Source organism: Nicotiana tomentosiformis, chromosome 4, assembly GCF_000390325.3.
Source record: "Nicotiana tomentosiformis chromosome 4, ASM39032v3, whole genome shotgun sequence".
In the NCBI taxonomy this organism is placed as follows: Eukaryota; Viridiplantae; Streptophyta; class Magnoliopsida; order Solanales; family Solanaceae; genus Nicotiana; species Nicotiana tomentosiformis.
The window spans coordinates 114,891,051-114,898,046 of NC_090815.1; positions in this window are offsets into that span (position 1 = coordinate 114,891,051).

Below are 6,996 nucleotides of genomic sequence, written 5' to 3' on the forward strand. Positions count from 1 at the left end.
AGAGCAACCAACGCATTAGGAGAAAACATACACAAAAAAATATTATCCATAAAGAAATGCTCGTTAAGATACCATTACATTAATTACTTATAAACTATAATATATAATTATCTAATTAATATGACAAAATTGATCATTTATGTAAGTTTTAATGATGTCCTTTTATTATAAATTTATGTATTATGTTAATGTAATAATATTTTTCAGCATTTAGATGATTGTTGTATTATTATACATAAAATTTCTCTCATTAATTAAATTTTATTGTTCCTTCATATAAATAAATGTTTAAATCATCATGTGCCATTATTAATGTGCAACGCACATTCATAGATACTAGTATATTAACGCGTTGCGCGTGTACCCAATATCAATGCCTATATATTTTTTTAAAGTCATATATAAATATCTAGTTTCCATATATGTGTTGTCACGACCCAATTTCCCCTATAGGCCGTGATGGCGCCCAACATCGCCGCTAGGCAAGCCAACGGTGAACTAGTCATGTATTTGTTCCTTTTTAATAATTTCAAAGTAGTTAATTTTTATTTATTAACTAAATGAATAGCGAGAAATTATAGTAAGGTAGATCATAAACTAATGGGAGAGTAAATACAGTCAAATAATTATTCAAAGCATAAAGTGTCTACTAGAATGTTCCCAAAACCCGGTGTCACAAGTGTATGAGCAACAAGTAGAATATACAAAACACCTATGTTACTGTCTGAAATAAGATAGACAAAAAGTAAATACAAAAGAGAGACTGCGGGTGCTGCAGAACAGACTTGGAGAGCAGCTCACCACTATGCCTCGGGGTAACGGGGGTGCGTGCCTGAATGACTGCCAGATGCACCTGCCTCAGATCCTGCACGATTAGTGCAGAAGTATAGCGTGAGTACATAAACAATATATACCCAATAAGTATCCAGTATAACCTTGAAGAAGTAGTGACGAGGGGTCGACATCGACACTTACTATGGGCCAATAAATAAAATATGAAAATTCTAAATGGGCATGGAATACATCAATAATAATAATATCATAATAACAACAGTAAATAAGTGATTCGTTAACTAAAAGTCAATTTAAAATCTCCACTGACACATACTAACTTCAACAATTACGTGCCATCAAGTAAATTATAGTTTCTCAAGTCATAAAAATAATATCAAGTGTAATTGGACTCCGAACATTATCACACACAATTTAAGTCGAGGTCATACGGCCCGATCCAGAATAATGTGTACACTGTCGAGGGTCGACCGACACGAACCATAGATGCATCTATTATACTGCCGAGGCTTTCGGCCCGCTCCACAAGAAGAGAGAATACTCTACGAACGTCCGATCTAACGTTTATCACAAGACTGATACACAAAGAGGCACGATTTCTATCAACGGTCATGTAACTCGCCAAAACCTAAAGTAAGTGAAGCTCGGTCTTTACGAATCCTTTATCAAGTTTCAATATAATTTAAGCACTTAAATTAATAAGGAGTACAAACAATACAAGTAACTTCATGATAGGGTCCTAAAATTGCCTGGACATAAGCATGAATTGTAGCTATGCACGAACTCTCGTCACTTCGTGCGTACGTAGCACCCACAATTAGAAGCAAATAGTAATTTAAAATACCTATGGGGTAAATTTCCTCTTACAAGGTTAGGCAAGAGACTTACCTCGTCCCAAAGCTCGCCTTCCGGCCCACAAATTCACTCTAAAGCCTCAAGTCGGTTTCGAACAATCCGAAACTAGACAAATATTATATAAATTAATCAATATATGCTCAAAAGTTCATAACTTAGTCCCTAGAGTAATTACCCAACCCAAATTGGAAGATTCCTAAAATTCACACCCGGGCTCACGTGCCTAGATTCCAAAATATTTCGAAGATAAATGTTACCCATAACTTCACGAACTAAAATATGAAATTTCTACCCAGTTCCATATTCATTTTCGTGATTTAATACTATTTTTATCAAAACCTAAGTTTTTCAACTAACCTATAATTTATAAAATTTATAAGTTAAGAATCTACCCAAAATTCGCATATTAAACTCACATTAACTAGTAATTACTTACCTCATGATGATAGACAAAAAACCCCTCTCCAAGAGCTCCTCAATCGACCACTCCAAGTGAAAATGAGATAAAAACCCACCTAAGTCTGATATAAATGCACCTCACTAACCCAGCGATTTTCGAACCTGCGACAAAACAACCACACCTGTGTCTCCGCTTCTACGGACAAATCATCGTAGGTGCGGACCTTGCCCAGGCCAGTCATTCTCGCTTTTGCGAAAAAGTGGGTCCCACCTGTGAACCCAAGCTGACTGGCATCTTTCCGCTTCGGTGATCGCATTCCTCGCACCTGCAAGTTCCTAGGTGCGGTACCTTCTCCGCTTTTGCGACCACTGGCCAGCCCACGCTAGGCAGCTTCTGCGGTCATTGTCTCGCTCGCACCTATGACCAATTCTTCGCAGGTGCGAATGCACCAGAACCCTTGCTACTTCGGCCATTCTTCCAAGTGCAAACATGTTCCGCACATCGTACGAATAGAACACGAGGTCCCCGGGGCCCCGTCCAAACTTAACAACAAGTTTGTAAACATAAAACACACTCGCTTGAACCCTTCGTACGCGTAAAACAACATCAAAACTGAGAATCATACCCCAAACCAAATCGAATCAACTTATGAACTTCAAGTTCTTCCAACTTACTCCGAACGCACCGAATCATACTTAAATAACTCGGAATGACACCAAATTTTGTGTGCAAGTCATAAATCACTTACGGAACAATTTCCAGGCTCGAAATCAAAAACAGACCTCGATAACACCAAAACCTACTCCAAACCAAACTTTAAAAAGTTGTAAACCTTCAATGCGCTAACTTCTAATATTAAGCGCCGAAGCGCTCCCGGGTCATCTCATCCGAAACCTGATCCGAACATACGCCCATGTCCAAAATCATCATAAGAACCTATTGAGACCGTCAAATTCCGGTTCTGAGGTCGTTTACTCAAAACGTTGACTCAAGTCAAACTTAACCATTTTAAGCCATTATTAAGGAACTAAGTGTTCTGATTTCAACCTGAACCCTTTCAAACCCGAACTAACCATCTTCGAAAGTCATAAAATAGTAAAAGCACACACGGGGAGTCTTAATTAGGGGAACTAGGGTCTAGAAAGTAAAATGACCGGACGGGTCATTATATGTGCGAAAATCCCTTCTAAAATATTAAAAATTATCTTTAAATAATAAATTTTTAATTGGGTATATATTGCAAAAATATTTATAATATTGTTGGTAATAACCTTCAACTACAAATCTGTTCAATATTGTCACAACCCGACCGGTCGTTTTGAGAGTTGCAGCCCCATTCCCCCATTTACTGCTCATTCTGTACTTTATAGTTATTATGTGAATTGTCGGGGTAGTCAGTTCAGGTCCGGAGAGATTTCGGAATGAATTGAGATACTTAGTCTCCAAGATGAAAACTTAAGTTAAAATGATTGACTGGATGTTGACTTATATAAAAATGACCTCGAAATAAAATATTTATGATTCCAATAGCTCTGTATGGTGATTTTAGACTGAGCAGTGTGTCTAGATTATTAATTGGAAGTCCGTAGTTAAATTACGCTTGAAATGGCTAAAATAGAAATTTAAGTTTGAAAGTTTGACCGGGGAGTTGACTTTTTGATATCGGGGTTGGAATCCAGTTCTAAAAATTTTCATAGGTCCGTTATGTCATTTATGACTTGTGTGCAAAATTTGAGGTCAATCGGACTTGATTTGATAGGTTTCGGCATCGAATGTAGGAGTTGGAATTCCTTAGTTTCATCAGGCTTGAATTGAAGTACGATTCGTGTTTTAGCGTTGTTTGATATGATTTGAGGCTTCGACTAAGTTCGTATGATATTTTAGGACTTGCTAGTATATTCGGACAGGGTCCCGAGTACCCGGAGTGTGATTCAGATCGAAATCGGATCAATTTTTGAACTTCGGCAAATTCAGAATATTTGCAGCTTCTAGTGTCATTGTACCTGCGGAGGGACTGACCGCATGTGCGGACTTGCACAAGCGAGTGTGGAATCGCAGAAGCGGATAGGGGGCTAGTGAGGCAGTGGTCGCAGGTGCAAAGGAAATTCCACACCTGCGTGATCGCAGATGCGGACGAGAAGGGCGCAGAAGCGGAGGCAGTACTGGCCTGGGCAGACCGCAGAAGCGGTTGTTTTCTCGCACATGCGAGACCGCAGAAGCGGCTAAGTTTCCGCAGGTGTGAAAGCACTGACCAGGTTACAATACACAGGGGTTCCGATATTTTTTTCATTTTGGACATTTTCAACACGGTTTTGGGCGATGTTTCAGAGAGAATTCACGGGGAAACTTGAGTAAGTCACTTATGATCATTGTTAGTCAATAATATTGAAGTATCACTGAGTATTTTGAATAGATTACGTGTTTTTGAGGTGAAATTAGAGGATTTGGGCCTAGGGATTCGAAAATAAGATTTGAAGAGTTGAGGGTCGAGTTGATGTCGGAATTTAGTAATTTTGGTATGGTTGGACTCGTGGTTGAATGGGGTTCATATTTTGTAACTTTTGTCGGATTCCGAGGCGATTTTTGAGTTAAATTTTGGATTTTGTTGGAAATTTGTATTTTCATATGGAATAAATTCCTATAATTTGTAATGACTGAATCGAATTAATTTGACTAGATTCGAGCCGATCGTAGTCGAAAAATCGAGGGAAAGGCATTCTTATTGACTGATTGAACTTGGCTTGAGGTAAATGGCTTGTCTAACCCTGTTTGGGAGAAATTCCCTTTGGATTTGATACTGTTGTAATATTTTGTGATATGTGGGCTAAATTTAGAAATATCGGTTCTTGCTGAGTAGTCTTCTCTTAAATTCTTTAACTGAGATGCCTTAGCATATGTAATTATCATGTTTAGCCTAGTATCATATGTCTACGTGCCTTAACTCTTACGTGCAATATGTGCAACATGCTTAGAAGAATTACCTGCTTCCTTGGTTTGATTTAAATCTTTAACTATAAGATTTCTTGCTGAAAATTTGTTGTTCCTCCGACTACCTGTTGTATATTTACTTTTGGGACTGTGAGGCCGTTCCTCGAGAGATCTCCTTATACTGTATATTTATTTTTGGGACTACGAGGCGGTTCCTTGGAAGATCCCACTGTACTGCATATTTATTTTTGGGACTACGAGGAGGTTCCTCGGGAGATCCCATGTACTGCATATTTACTTTTGGGACTACGAGGCGGTTCCTCGGAAGATCCCCATGTACTGCAAATTTACTTTTGGGACTACGAGGAGGTATCTCGGGAGCGCTCCTGTTGTTTACCTCTAATTGTTGTGTTGTTATCTTTATGTAAATTTCGTTGTTTATTTCTCAGTCACTTCATTACACTATTATAATTTTCTGCCTTATTTATTATTTACAGTAGGGCCTGACCTGACCTCGTCACTACTCTACTGAGGTTAGGCTTAGCACTTACTAGGTACCGCTATGGTGTACTCATACTACGCTTCTGCATATCTTTTTGTGCAGATCCAGCTACTTCCTATCAGACCAGGTATCAGTGAACTAGCTATACACGGAGACTTCAAGGTACATCGCCAGCGTCCGCAGACCTCAGAGTCCTCCTCTATCCTTATTATGTTGTCTTCCTGATTTCTCTTTAGATTCTGATTTATTGAGACACTCACAATAAATTCTTAGAAGCTTGTGACTTATTTCTACTGAGCTTTGGGATTTGAAATTATTGAATTGCAGTTTTATATTTATTTCATATGTTGAGAATTTGGCTTCAGTTTTATTTTATATATTTCCGCAAAAATTGTTAGGCTTACCTAGTCTTAGAGACTAGGTGCCATCACGACATCATACGGAGGGTGAATTTGGGGTCGTGACAAATATGTCGAATTGTTGATAGACCAAAATATATCAATAAACATCACGGTAGAGCGGAGATTATACTACATTGAATAATTTATGATATGAAACATGAATTAGAATATATTAACTAAGTTATTTAGTTGATTGTACAAGAATTTTCGTTTATGGTACTACAAAAGTAAAATATATAAAGAAAAAGAAGACAGTTCAAATCAGAATCAACTACAAAATGAGGAGCTTTCAAACACAACGAATTTATTGATGTCGAAAGAGTTTCTTTTTTTATGAGCAAGCAGGAATATTATATTAACATTATAGTAGTTCAGAACTATTACAAGAAAGAGAAATTATTATATAAGTAATAGAGAAGATAAATTATTCGTTTAATATACTTTATTTGGGAAAGAATTTATATAAGTAAACTCTTATCGATTTAGATTCTAAATATTATGAGTCTTTACATAATCCAAATGAGTGTCTGAGCCGAGTGTTTATCGGAAACAACCTCTCTATCCTCACAAGGTAGGGATAAAGTCTACATACACTACTCTCCCCAGACCCCATGGTGTGGAATGATAAATGGTATGTTGTTGTTGTTGTTGTTGTACATAATCCCAATAAGGAAAGATTTAGTAGCCAAAACTTTAGTTAATTTCAAAACCCTAATTATTAGGAAAATAATTAAATGACTATTTTGTCTAGTGTGAACTCAATTTTAAGGAGGGTAAAAAAGGCCAATGACATTTCGCTAAGAGACTTCGTGCTTTCAATAGAGTATACTAGTTTTAGGATACGTACGTTGCACGTGTGTATAGTGTCTATCAATTAAAAGTATATATATTGACGTTAAAATAAAATGTAATATTTGTTTAAACATTAAAAATAATTTTTCTCACACTAACATAGTAATTGTATGAAATATCTTCTGAATATGCATAGATGATGAATTTAGTTAAATTAGTTGTACATTATTTTGTAGTTATACATAACTTATAATATGATATACAAATATGTTAAATTGTATCTCACCTGATATCTCTTTATGAATATATTTTGTCTTCCACTATTT